At 41.0% G+C, this 14,476-nt stretch overlaps 1 pseudogene; it reads right to left on the bottom strand.

Moving 5' to 3' along the window:
• Nucleotides 1–13,667, bottom strand: part of LOC139266230 (alkaline phosphatase-like) — a 40,513-nt pseudogene extending 26,846 nt beyond the window's left edge.
• Nucleotides 13,668–14,476: the final 809 nt, after the last annotated feature.

The raw sequence follows: 14,476 nt of genomic DNA, 5'->3' as shown, positions 1-14,476 counted from the left end.
AATAGATCTCAACGAAGGGGCAAAGGAAGAAGAAATAGAGTGGTAAATGAAAGGGAATTAGATGGCATTTGAAAGGGTGAGGGAAGGAGAAAATAGAAGGAAGAGGAAATGGATACCTATGAAGAGTGAAGGGAGGAGCAAAAATAAGTAACAATGAAAGAGTGATGGAAGGGGAAAATTAATGTCAATGGTGAGGAGAGGGAAATGGGAAATGAGAAGAAGAGGGAAGGGGGAAGAAGCTTGGAACCGTTTTTTGGGTGGGAAAAGGGAAGAAGCTGGGAGCACTTCTTTGGGTTGGAGTAGGAAGATGAGTGCTACCATTGACTGGGAGGGAGGAGTGCCACCATTAACTGAAAGGAAGAATGGTCTACTGACTTGTTTTTTTTTTTATTTGATTAATATTTTATCAATTGTTAATTATAAAACTGCTTAAAAGTAACCAGAACACACAATTTTCATGTAAAAATTCAAGGGGATTATGTTATTAGATTGTCATAGAAATGCATTATCAATATTGTGCATTCAACATTTGGATTTCCCCCTTTAGGCGTTTATGTACTTATGTTCTTTTCCCTCCAATACAAATGAAGGAATGTTGGGTATATTCCCCATGATATATCTCAATCTTTAAAAACCTCGAGACCCATCTCTTTGACCAAGCTTTCAATCACCCCTTTCCCTTCCAGTTCTCCTTACACCGATCTGTGAAGCACTTTTTTCACATTAAAGTCGCTACATAAATGCAGGTTGTTGTTATTCAGCTTTGCTAGTTTTCCAAATTAGCACACGTGTTACTTGGACATCAGAGAGCAATTGAGGCCCATGAACTGTATTCTACAAAAAGTCATCTTCAGGAGGGAAGAAAATAGCTGGGGGAAACAACAATAAATAGACAGATCTTCAAGGTCAATATGAATGATTTAACTTTGATTTTTAGAAAGACGCTGAAACTTTTTTTTAAGCCCATTAAAATATTTTGTGACAACTCATCAGTATTTCTACACAAGTTCCATTCACGTGTCTTCCAATTTTTAATCTAGCTATTTCAGTTCAAATTGAAGAGGCAATATTGCTCTTTCATTTTACCTCGACAGACTTGTATAAAAAAAAGGAATGCACAGGGACCTGACTAGTGAAGCAGTGGGTTTGCTGTGTTACTGACTGTGTCTGCTACCAATGTTATATATTAAATTTAACTCAATTCAAAGCAGTGAAATCACATTACAAGTAATGTGCACTGCAGCAAACATAGCATCTGCTCCAGCACATAGGTTCTGAGGCAACCAATGTGGTTGGGTTTAAACTAGAGAAACTAGGAACTGTGATAAACAGCAAGATTAATCGGTCCAAGTACAGAAATTACTAAAAGCTAATGGACAGAGACAAAAACTAATTTAAAAGACTAATGCAATGTTGGCTTTTATCTTGAGGGCTGGAATACAAAGAGATGGACGTTTATGTTACAGCAATACAGAGCATTGGTCAGATCCCACCTGGAGGACTTCGTTCAATTCTGCACCTCAGGAAGGATATATTGGCCTTGGAGTGAGTGCAATGTAGTTTCACCAGGATTATACCAGGGCTAAAAGGGTTAAATTATGAGGACAGGTTGAACAAACTAGCTTTGTATTTCTTGAATATTGATTGGGGTGATCTAATTGAGGCATTTAAGATGATCAAAGGAGTTGACAGGGCAGGTAGAGAGAAACCAATTACTCTGGTAGGGTTGTCCAGAACAAGGAGGCATAACCAGAGCAGCGGTGGCAGCGAGCGGGCAGAGTATAAATTGAGCGGGAGACCCAGAGACAGTGCAGACCGGGGCAGTGAGCGGGAGGCCCAGAGACAGTGCAGACCGGGGCAGTGAGCGGGAGGCCCAGAGACAGTGCAGACCGGGGCAGTGAGCGGGAGGCCCAGAGACAGTGCAGACCGGGGCAGTGAGCGGGAGGCCCAGAGACAGTGCAGACCGGGGCAGTGAGCGGGAGGCCCGGAGCAGCGAGTGTGCGGAGGCCCAGAGACAGTGCAGACCGGGGCAGTGAGCGGGAGGCCCGGAGCAGCGAGTGTGCGGAGGCCCAGAGACAGTGCAGACCGGGGCAGTGAGCGGGAGGCCCAGAGACAGTGCAGACTGGGGCAGTTTAGTGCAGACCGGGGCAGTTTAGTGCAGACCGGGGCAATGAGCGGGAGGCCCGGAGCAGCGAGTGTGCGGAGGCCCAGAGACAGTGCAGACCGGAGCAGCAAGTGTGCGGAGGCCCAGAGACAGTGCAGACCGGAGCAGCAAGTGTGCGGAGGCCCAGAGACAGTGCAGACCGGGGCAGTGAGCGGGAGGCCCAGAGACAGTGCAGACTGGGGCAGTTTAGTGCAGACCGGGGCAATGAGCGGGAGGCCCGGAGCAGCGAGTGTGCGGAGGCCCAGAGACAGTGCAGACCGGGGCAGCGAGTGTGCGGAGGCCCGCAGTAACTCTACAGGAGTGACATCAGAAACCAAAAGTGACATCAGCACAAGGGAAAGAGCTGATTGGTGAGTAGCTGGTGAATGTTTATTTTTGCCTTCAAGTGTTACGTTTACTTCATAGTTTAGTTTATAGTTTAACTAGAGGCATGGCAGGGCAGCACAGTCCCGTGGAGTACACATCATGTGGCAAGTCCTGGACGCTTCACACAGCCAGGACGACCACATGTGCAGGTGGTGTCTCCAGCTGCAGCAACTTGAGCTCATTGTGGAGCTTGAACTGCGGCTGGAGTCACTGCGGTGCATCCGCGAGGCTGAGAACTACGTGGATAGCACGTTTCTAGAGGTGGTCACCCCGGAACTAAAGAGTATGCAGGGAGGAAGTGGGTGTCCATCAGACAGAAGAGGAGGACTAGGCAGGAGTCCCGAGTGCATCTCTGTTCTGAGTACTGGTGAGGGCGATGGTGCCTCAGGGGAGTGCAGCCAGAGCCAAGTCCATGGCACCATGGGTGGCTCACCTGCACCAGGGCGGGGAGGGAAGAGAAGAAGAATGAAAGAGCAATAGTGGCAGGGGACTTGATAGTCAGGGGAGCAGACAGGCATTTCTGGACGTGACTCCAGGATGGTATGTTGCCTCCCTTTTACCAGGGTCAAGGATGTCACCGAGCGGCTGCAAGACATTCTGGGGGGGGGGGGGGTGGGGGGAGGGGGAAGAAGAGGGAAGAAGAGGGTGAGCAACCAGAGGTCATGATCCATATCGGTACCAATGACATAAGTAGAAAGAGGGATGAGGTCTTGCAAGCAAAGTTTAGGGAGCTAGATTAAAAAGCAGGACCTCAAAAGGTAGTAATCTCCAGGTTACTGCTGGTGTCAGTGAGTACAGAATTGGGGGAGAGAGAAGATGAATATGTGGCTGGAGAGATGGTGCAGACAGGAGGGCTTTAGATTTCTGAGGCATTGGGACCATTTCTGGGGGAGGTGGGACCTGTGTACAAGCCAGACGGGTTGCACCTCAACAGAGCCGGGACCAGTATCCTCGTGGGAGGGTTTGCTAGTGTTGTTGGGGAGGGTTTAAACTAGCTTGACAGGAGGATGGGAACCAGAGAATAGATTCAGTGGGGAAAGCAGCAAAGCTGGAATTGGGCAGCAGAAAAGTAGAAAGTGAATTTGGAAGACAGAAGAAAACAAGGGCTGTAAAATACACAAGAGAATTTGGCACCAATAAATGGTATATACTTCAATGCAAGGAGTATAGGGAATAAGGCAGATGAGCTGAGAGTACAGATAGACACTTGGGAGTACGATATTATAGCCATTACTGAGGCACGGCTGAAAGGACAGGTATGGCAGCTCAACATACCTGGTTACAAGGTTTTCAGACGGGATAGAGAGGGGGATTAAAAAAAAGAGGTGGGGGGGTCATAGTATTGATTAAAGAAACAATTACAGCTGTGAGGAGGGATGATATGTTAGAGGGGTCATCAAATGAGGCCATATGGGTTGAATTGAACAACAAAAATGGGGTGATCACACCACTAGGAATGTATTATAGACCCCCAAACAGTCAGAGGGAGATGGAACAAATATGTGGGCAAATTGCTGCAAAGTGCAAAAACTGTAGAGCTGTAATAGTGGGGGTTTTTAACTACCCTAATATTAACTGGGAAAAAAGCAGTGTGAATGGTACAGAGGGTGCGGAATTCCTAAAATGCATTAAGAAGAACTTCTTTAGCCGGTATGTAACAAGCCCAACAAGGAAGGTGGCGGATCTGGACTTGGTTTTGGAGAATGAAGAGAGTCAGGTGGAAGGATTATCAGTGGGAAAGCATTTTGGTGCTAGTGATCATAATTCAGTAAGATTTAGGGTAGTTATGGAAAAGAAGAAAGGTGCACCAGGAAAAAAAAAGTTCTCAACTGTGGTAAAGCCAGTTTTGCTGAGCTGAGGTGGGATTTGGACAAAGTGGACTGGAGACAGCTACTTGATGGTAAATCAGTGTCAGAGCAGTGGGAGGCATTCAAGGAGGAAATCCTGAGGGTACAGAGCAAGTATCTTCCCTTAAAAAAATGGGTGGGGCTAACAATTCTAGAGGCTTCTGGATGTCAAGGGACATACAGGGCAAGATGAAGGAAAAAAAGGGAGCTTATGACAGATTCTGAGAACTCAATACTGCAGAGATGCTAGAGGAGTATAAGAAATGCAGGGGTGCAATTAAAAAAGATATCAGGAAAGCAAAGAGAGAGCATAAAAGAATGTTGGCAAGTAAAATCAGGGAAAACACAAAGATGTTTTATAAATACATTAAGAGCAAGAGGATAAGAAAGAGTGGGGCCTATTCGAGACCATAAAGGTAACCTGTGTGTGGAGGCGGAAGACTTGGCTATGGTTCTTAATTAATACTTTGCATCTGTTTTCACAAAAGAGGGGGACGATGCAGACTTTGCAATCAGGGAGGAGGAGTGTGAAATATTCGACGAGATAAAGAGAGAGCGAGAGAGGAAGTATTAAGGGGCTTAGCAGCTTTGAAAGTGGATAAATCCCCAGGCCCGGATGAAATGTATCCCAGGTTGTTAAAAGAAGCAAAAGAGGAAATAGCAGAGGTTCTGACCATCATTTTCCAATCCTCTCTGGCTACAGGTGCAGTGCCAGAGGACTGGAGGATTGCTAATGTTGTACCTTTGTTTAAAAAGGGAGCAAGGGATAGACTGAGTAATTACAGGCTAGTCAGCTTAACCTCTGTGATGGGAAAATTACTGGAAAAAATCCCGAGGGTCAGGATAAATCTTCACTTGGAAAGACGTGGATTAATCAAGGACAGTCAGCATGGATTTGTTAAGGGAAGGTTGTGTCTGACTAACTTGATGAATTTTTCAAGCAGGTAACCAGGACGGGCGATGAGGGTAATGCATATGATGTAGTGCATATGGATTTTAGAAAAGCTTTTGATAAGGTCCCACATGCCATACTGGTCATGAAAGTAAAAGCCCATGGGATCCAGGACGAAGTGGCAAGTTGGATTCAAATTTGGCTCAGAGGCAGGAAACAAAGAATAATGGTTGATGGGTGTTTTTATGACTGGAAGGCTGTATCCAGTGGGGTTTCACAGGGCTCAGTGTTGGGTCCCTTACTTTTTGTGGTATACATCAACGACTTGGACTTGAATGTTGGGGGTATGATTAAGAAGTTTGCAGATGACACTAAAATAGGCTGTGTGGTTGATAATGAAGAAGAAAGCTGTGGATTGCAGGAAGATATCAATGTACTGGTCAGGTGGACGGAACAGTGGCAAATGGAATTCAATCTGGATAAGTGTGAGGTAATGCATTTGGGGAGGTCTAACAAGGCAAGGAAATACACGTTAAATAGTACGACACTGAAAAGTGTAGAGGAACAAAGAGACCTTGGAGTGCAGGTCTACAGATCCCTAAAGGTAGCAGGCCAGGTAGATAAGGTGGTTAAGAAGGCATATGGAATAGTTGATGTATGGAATACAAGAGCAAAGAGGTTATGCTTGAACTGTTTAAAACACTAGTTAGGCCGCAGCTGGAGTACTGTGTGCAATTCTGGTCACCACATTGCAGGAAAGATGTGATTGCACTGGAAAGGGTGGAGAGGAGATTTACAAGAATGTTGCCTGGACTGGAGACTTTTGGCTATGAGGAAAGATTGGAGATGCTGGGTCTGTTTTGTTTGGAACAGAAGATGCAGAGGGGGGACCTGATTGTGGTGTTTAAAATTATGAGGGGCCTGGATAGAGTGGATAGGAAGGACCCATTTCCCTTGGCAAAGGGGTTAACAACCAGGGTCATAGATTTAAAATAATTGGGGGGAGGTTTAGAGGAGATATGAGGGGAAATTTCTTCACCCAGAGGGTAGTGGGGGCCTGGAACTCACTGCCTGAAAGGGTGGTAGAGACAGAAACCCTCACCACATTTTAAAAATATTTGGATGTGCACTTAAAGTGCCGTAACCTACAGGGCTAGGGACCAAGAGCTGGAAGGTGGGATTAGGCTGGATAGCTCTTAGTCAGCCGGCGCGGACACGATGGGCCGAAATGGCCTCCTTCCGTGTTGTACATTTCTATGATTCTATAACCCACAAATTTGAGCTAGGCCATTCAAGGGAGATGTCAGAAAGACCTTCTTCACACAAAGGGTAGTGGAAATCTGGATTGCTCTCCCCCAGAAAAGTTGTTGCGGCTGGGATGAATTGACAATTTCAAAACATAGATTGATAGACATTTGTTAGGCAAGCGCATTAAGGGTTACGGAACCAAAGTGGGTAAAAACTGAGTTAAGATAGAGATCAGCCATAATTTAATTGAATGATGGAACAGGCTGAGGCTCGAGGGGCTGAATGACCTACTCTTGTTCCTATGTTACTATTAATTCAGCTTTGACAGCAGGCTCTTCTGGCAGCTTTAGGAACAGAGTCTAGTAACAATGTCATGGAGGTGAATGTGGAAATCATTGTGGAAAACAAGGTCCCATGAACAGTAATGAAAGGAATGTCCATGCAATCTGGGTTTTTTTGTAGTTTCTGTTGAGGGAAGAATATTGGCCAGACACCAAGAAAACTTCTTTCAATAATAATATGGAATATCCAAATTAAATCAAAAATATATTCATGTCTGAAGGAAAAACAGACATGGAAAAAACCCGTACTTTCTACAATGTGCTGCCCCTTTCTCCAACCTATCCTTAAGCTAGAGACTAGTGAAGTGCATTCCAAAAGTACCAGCAGATTAGTAGTAACTGGTACATGTGGCCACAGTAGGCAGAGAGTATTGACAGGTTTTGGACCATAAAAACCATCCTGTGCTCATCTGATCTCTACAATTTGCATTTGTCAGCAGGGATCACTGGATAATGCTCATGAATGGGAAGTTTATCATCTCTCTAGCTCAGAGACATTGAAGCCAATTGCATCAGGGACACCGAGGATAACTGATGGTCAGCTAACTCAGCACAGGTAAGGTATCACACCTAGGGCCATCCTAATCCATATGGCTCAGCAGATCATTACATGGGTGTGTTCGAAATAATCTACATTTTACTATATCGTCTACAAGTTGTTTGTGAGAGATTACCTCAATGTTGGGTATATTGTAGATGAGTTGAGTTGAAATGTCCTTGCAGCCCTGTTTTTGGCCACATCACTCATCTCTGCATCACTGTACCATTTGCGGTTTACAGCGTGAGCATATGCAGCTGCTGGAGTGGCATGCATTAATCGAGTTGTTGTAACAATACCAACAGATTTCCCTGGGTGATATTAGAAAGTTACAATCCAACGCTTTGCATCACTCATTTAAAAAAAAAAATTAGCAGTTTCATTGCAGGATAATAGTTACTTTAAGAGAAGTCTAATGGTAAAAACTTAGTTATATTGGAATTTCTATTAATATCTAATCATCTTAATATACAGTCGTGATGTATTTTGTTATTTTCTATTTTAGTATTTCTTTTTCAGTCAATTTCTTTGAACACATTATAATTGTTTTGCACATTAATGCACACATTACATTATTCCATCACAAACTGCTTTGATTCACCAGAATTGGTACGTTCTCCATGTCACTGATGGGATTACTTTATGCAGTTCTTCATCTCATGAAGTTCACTTGATGTGGATGTTATAATATTGTGTAGCTACATTATTAGGTGTAGTTTCAAAAACATTTTGCTATAAACAGCATGTTCTTACATTACAAATTGGAGATTATTTTTCTATATTTTTTTTTTAAAAATCAGATAGATTTCAATTGGTTGTTCTTCATTGTCAATGGCTCAGCACTATTTACCCCCTCATCTTGATAAGGTGTTGGCCATTTTTCATGAATAGAAATGAAGAAAAGCAAAATAATGGGTGGAGGGGGGTTGAGGTACAGTTATGAGGGAAGTGGCTTCTTGTTGACTTGGATTTACAGGTGTTCATGACTTCTCTAGTTACATATTTTTTTATTAAGCAGCTCTGGACCACCAGTATGTCAATGGTCCATTCTTGACTGATGTGGGAAACCACAGGTTTTTTGTAGTATTTACAGTACCTGCACTTTTGCCCCAATTCAAAATTGAAGTGGCTTCATTGCCAAAAGTTGAATTACATTGGTTGTACTCAACAGCAGCTGTTGTACCTAGTGATTTTTTTTGTTTTTACACGACAAAGGAAAGCAGAAGCAGTGCATGCACTGTCAGGCACCTGGGCATCCACACAATAAACCTAGATTTTAAAGAGAAAACAGTCCCGTCATAAAATGGAAGAAAAATAATCTTTTTGTAAATTATCTATCGTAGTATAATCAAATTTAATGCAGAGTTAGGCCAGTCAATTGTGTTGTGGCAGATCTTCAGCAGGAGCTATATACTCTAATTCCATTTCTCTTCCTTTTCCCCTGCGAAAAATATCCATTTACCTCTACTGTTTTCTTTGTCTCCTAGCCAGGCAGCTAATATTTGTTAATACAATGTGCCTTTTTTTTGTTTGTCAGTATATTTCCCTATATACACATTGATAAAGGCACTAAGAAAAGTCTTATAACATTAACATTCTTTCAATAGGTCTGTCCTGGAAGTTTGAGTTATAAGGAAATTGTGTTTATAATGTGGTGGAATTTTATTTTGGAAAAACAAAGGTGTAACAATGCTCCCATAAAACAATGCAGCTTAAAATGGCATATTTAAACACCTGTGAAAAAAGGAAACTGTAATTATATGTTTTTAATTGTTTTAGTTTACCATCCACTTTTACATATTGGCTTCTCAAGATATTTTTGCACTATAATTCTCAGAAATCTATATTGACTACAAAGTTTAAAACAAGACACAATGTCCAGTTCTTCCTCCTCTGTCCAAAATAAATGTTATAATAAATGTACATGTATGCTGAATTGGATGTTATGGGGCAACGTGAGTCCATAGGCAAACTCATAACTCATTTTTCAAATACACCACTTTTTTATTCTAGCTGCTCGTGATGCTCATTTTGTCCAAATCCTCTGTGCAAAAATAGTCAAAACAAAACCCCAAAACTTGACAGGCATATTTAAGCTATTAAAAATTATTCCTACCTTTGTTAATGAAGTGTATGGAAAATAATCCATTTCTAGATTATATTCCTCACCATAAAAACCATTGAGTTGCCCTTTTAAAATCCGAGCTGCTGTAACCGTGGTAATCCCCATACCTTAGAACAAAAAATCATGGCTCGTGGCTGAACAAAGAAAATAATTTTTTAAATGCTGCAGCTTGTGAAAAATGAGAAACTCAACAGCTGATTTCAAGTCATTCCATAAATTCAGAACTCTTTCATTAAAGAAAAGTTGAAAAATGCAGAAGTTTGATAAAGTTCAGGTGAGAAAACTTCACTTACCATCTCCGAGGAATATAATTACATTCTTCACCTTCCTTGTAGAGGGAGAGGCCATGTTCTTCTGCATTTTCTCTTTTGCCAAATTCAACCAGTAGGAAGGTGTTTTTTCAACATCTACAATTTATAACTTGTATAACTCATCAGATATAAACAAGTCTTTCCAAACATCTGTGAAAACTCTGGTAATAGTCTCACATTTAATTCACATCAAATTTAAATATATATTAAATTCGGCAAAATTGTTTATGGATAATCTTTTTAAAGTCAGTAAATGCTTTTCAAACAAAATCACATTTTCAGTGACAAAATACTGAACCCTGTACAAATATCAAATTCATTCAATGTAAATAACTTTATAAGGAGATTTGTTAAAAATGAGAATTGTTTTATTTCTTATTTAATTTCAAGTCCTTCATATTTGCACAAATCATTTGAATCTTTTTTTTCCCAAATAATAAACTGAAATAAAAGTGGTCCACTGTATTGGGCGATGAACGAACATTACTAGAATTGCCAACAAAGAAAATGGCACAAAGAAAAACCCACAAAATGGCTTGAAAAGAAAAAAAAAGTACAAATGTTCAAAAAAATGCATGAAATTACCTGGTAAACTAACTGAATTCAGCAGCCAGTGCACTGGCACACATAAGCAAGGGCCACATCAAGGCCATAATGGTCTGGATTTTAGATAATGAAACTGAAAAAAACTGAACACTCTATTTATACTTTTTTTAAACAATGTGATGAATAAAATCAAACACACTCTGGTTGCATGTTTCCTAACATTGGTTTTGTGAAGTAATGAACAAGTGCTTATTTGTTGTAACAGGGGTGTTAAATAGCGTGGTAATAAGATTAACTTATCTAATGCCATTACCGTAAAATTCTTAGCCCCATTTCCTTTGGTTTATCATGGCATTGTAATTCAAGTCTTTTAATTTCACACAAGTGGCTTTTTACAAACATTGTCTTTTATCTATTTGTACTTGAATTATATTTTAGTCCCTGTATTATATTGCATGGTGTTCTGTACTGTAATTATTGTATTTTTTTTCATAGTTTACCACCCACCTTTGCACATTGGCTTCCACATGAAGGATCTTTCAAGATTTTTTTCCTGCACTACAATTCTCAGGAATGTACATTGACAAAAGTTTAAAAACGACAACAATGTCCAGTTCTTCCTCCTTTGTCCAAAATAAACTTAATAAATGTATCTGTACACTGAATTGGGAGAGTATAAATTTACCGCAAAAGTACTGTATATCATTTCTGAACCAAAAATTGCATTTAATGGTATTTATTGCATTTGTAATCTAACTCAAAATATAAATCAGATGTGGTGTATAATTCAACTTATCAAAATAATGGAAATATTGGTTGCATGTCCTTAAAACTTTTTGTCCCCTCTGATGGTTTAGTGGAGACATGCACTGCCTCTTGAGGCACCAAACTAGAGATCAGAGGTCCTATCTTCAATCTTGGTCTTGGTCATCAGCCATCACACCCTGACCCCCACTTACATGGTAAAATCATAGACCCACACTGCCTATGAAATTCTATCCCAACCAAAAGACTGTCTACTGGGGAAAATTGAAAAGATAAAAAAATATTTTGATCACTAATGTAACTTCCTCTTTTCACATCTCCACCAAGTCACAGTCTTCGTTATTTTAACCAGAGAGGGCAAGGTAGCTGGAAGTTAAATGTTAAGACCAATAGGCCACACTTATCAACTGGCAAAAGTATTTTTCAGGAGTTAACTAAAATAAGAAAAAAAATTAAATGGCATGGAAAAGGGGATGGCCCGTAGTACATTGGCTTTTAGGTGGCAAAGGATGGTGGATCCAGACAGCAAAGGTCAACAGGGGCAGGAAATGGTTAATCATGAGCAGAAGTATGAGAAAAGGCCATTTGTCCCATCAAAGTTCACTCCTTTTATACCCAAAATCTTTCATTAAAGTAATCAGCCTCACTTGAGCTTCCATCATATTTGGGACAGCGGTAGGTATGAAGACCTGCAAAAAAGTAAGTTAAAGTTTTTATTTTTTTAAAATTCTTTTTCAGTGATTCAATAGTTAAGTGTCTTTGAATTTTTTGTTTTTTGCAATTGTATGTGTTTTCCCCCCTCCTAAGGCCTCTCACAGCGGTAATCGGCCTTGGACTAAAGTTGGCGAGGACCACGGTTTCTGCTGATTTTTAAAAATAACGGAGTGATTAGCGGTATTTTTGGTGAAAAATGCCAAAAAAATGCCGCTATCCCCATTTAAAAAAATGTTCAAATTTCAGAACATTTTCCGGATTTCGGATGACCCCTCCATGGATCAGCGTGATGTCCAGATTTCGGAACATTACGGAGTTTGGAACTCCGGATTTGGGAGGTCGAACCTGTATATCTACTGGCCCTACTTTCTAGCCTTTGACAGGACCAGCAGGATATTTAAGCATAGGGGCCGTGACAGCCAAACCCAATCTTGCCCTTACCCAAAAGTCAATACTGGATAGTGATCAGGGTTGGAACTTTGCTGAGTCTTGGACCTGTCGTAGAAAGCATTCATCAGATTCCATGTGTGACACATTACTGTCATCCTGATTATCAAATGGCCAAAGTACCTATAATGAGAACCTAACATTGAGACAATGCTGATAAAGCACAGCTACATTGAGAGAATCGACAAGGATCAGCTCCCAAAAGAGAATTTTTCTGGCAAGCTCAAGGATGGAATTGTAGCGGGCTCCAAGACATAATTAAGCAAATTCTCACCAGCAAGCCAGTGGAGGACTGGGAATATGCTGCCATAATCAGGGCTACAAAATTGGTAATCAGGGCTACAAAACAAGGGGACATAGGTACAAACAGGTAAAAGACAGGATTGATGTCAGAAGACAAAACTCTGGAATCAACCCATCAGTTTTGTACAGCCACATTTCTTCAATGCTATGGAGGTCAAGCCCTGCAAAGTCCATTAGTCGGCACTGTTTTAGGCTGCAGTCAATCCAAGAATGAGATGGGTCTTCTGCAAAATAAGGCTACAGTAATGTACAAATAGGTGAATATAGGCTTTGCAGAACATTTTAACAATGGGACTTTTCAGGAAGAACACCAACAGCTCCCAAATAGTCCCTTGCACAGGAGCATGCAAACAAAAAGTAGATTAGCTATGCATACTGGAACCACTGAGCTTTAGTTCCCTCGTTGGAAAGACACTGGAGATAAACAAGACCTTAAAAGGGGCTAAAAATGCAATTTTTGATCATAACGGTATTTTTTCATCATTTTTCGCCAAAAATACCGCTAAACACACCGCTATGATTCAGAGGCCTATAATTCGGGAAAAAATGCGCTCAGCAGTAAAAATTAGCGTTGCACAAGGATTCACGGCACAAACCGCAAATTTTCAGCAACTTTTCTCCGAGGTCGATACCGCTGCGAGTTGGGCCGAGGGAAGGGGGGGGGGGGGGAAAAACCAAAATTCCGAAAATTAAAAAAAAAAATCACAAAACATTCACAAGACCCTTTTCTAGCAAATCGCTGTAAAAGAATTAAAAACTAAAAATTAAAACCTTTTTTGCAGGGTTATATACCTACCGCTGTTCCAAGGGCTGCAACGCAAGTTTTTCCCCCCGACGTCTTTTTGATCCTATCTACGGGTCATCGCATTGCTGAATGTACTTTTTCCAGTCTTGCATGGCGGCGGTCTGCTCCCCAGCGGTATTTCAAAACCGCCGGTGCAAGACTTCAGGGAATTTCCCACCACACCATTTGCCAAAAACAGCGCTAAAGACCCACCGCAAGGTTGTTGAATTTCCAGCCCCTTGTATCATCGGCCACAATCAGCGATTCATCAAACATGTCAGGTTTACTGGGAAGTTGATGCTATGACATAGCTACGCTTTGAACTCGCTTAACAATTAGCATGTTACAGGACACAGATTTTTCTGTGAAAATTGATGCACACTCCTTTACGTATTCACAGGAGCAAAGGATCTTTGTCTACAATGGCACTGCCCACACAAAGAAGCTAACTGAGCAATGCAAATTCATGTTCAAATTGAGGTTAATATGATATAAATACATTTCACATGCATAAACAATTAATTTACATTATGCAACCGATGAAAATCACACCAATTAATTTCATTTTATACAAACTGAGCAAAACTAATTTACAGTAGAAGTTAGTATTATGACTGAACTTTGGGGCAGTTTCATTATTATAAACAAAATCAAAATTGCACAAAGCAATCAACATTTAAGATAATCCAAATTTTAAGATTGTTCTTTGTGCTTGATTGAAAAATTCAGGCAAATGATACTTAAAGGGTTGGCGATGGATAAGCAATGGCAAACATTTAAAGATCACATGGATGAACTTCAACAATTGTACAACCCTGTCTGGAGTAAAAATAAAACGGGGAAGGTGGCTCAACCGTGGCTAACAAGGGAAATTAAGGATAGTGTTAAATCCAAGGAAAAGGCATATAAATTGGCCAGAAAAAGCAGCAAACCTGAGGACTGGGAGAAATTTAGAATTCAGCAGAGGAGGACAAAGGGTTTAATTAAGAGGGGGAAAATAGAGTATGAGAAGAAGCTTGCCAGGAACATAAAAACTGACTGCAAAAGCTTCTATAGATATGTGAAGAGAAAAAGATTAGTGAAGA

This window comes from Pristiophorus japonicus, chromosome 6, assembly GCF_044704955.1.
Source record: "Pristiophorus japonicus isolate sPriJap1 chromosome 6, sPriJap1.hap1, whole genome shotgun sequence".
Classification (NCBI taxonomy): Eukaryota; Metazoa; Chordata; class Chondrichthyes; family Pristiophoridae; genus Pristiophorus; species Pristiophorus japonicus.
This window is presented reverse-complemented; position numbering and strand designations above follow the sequence as displayed.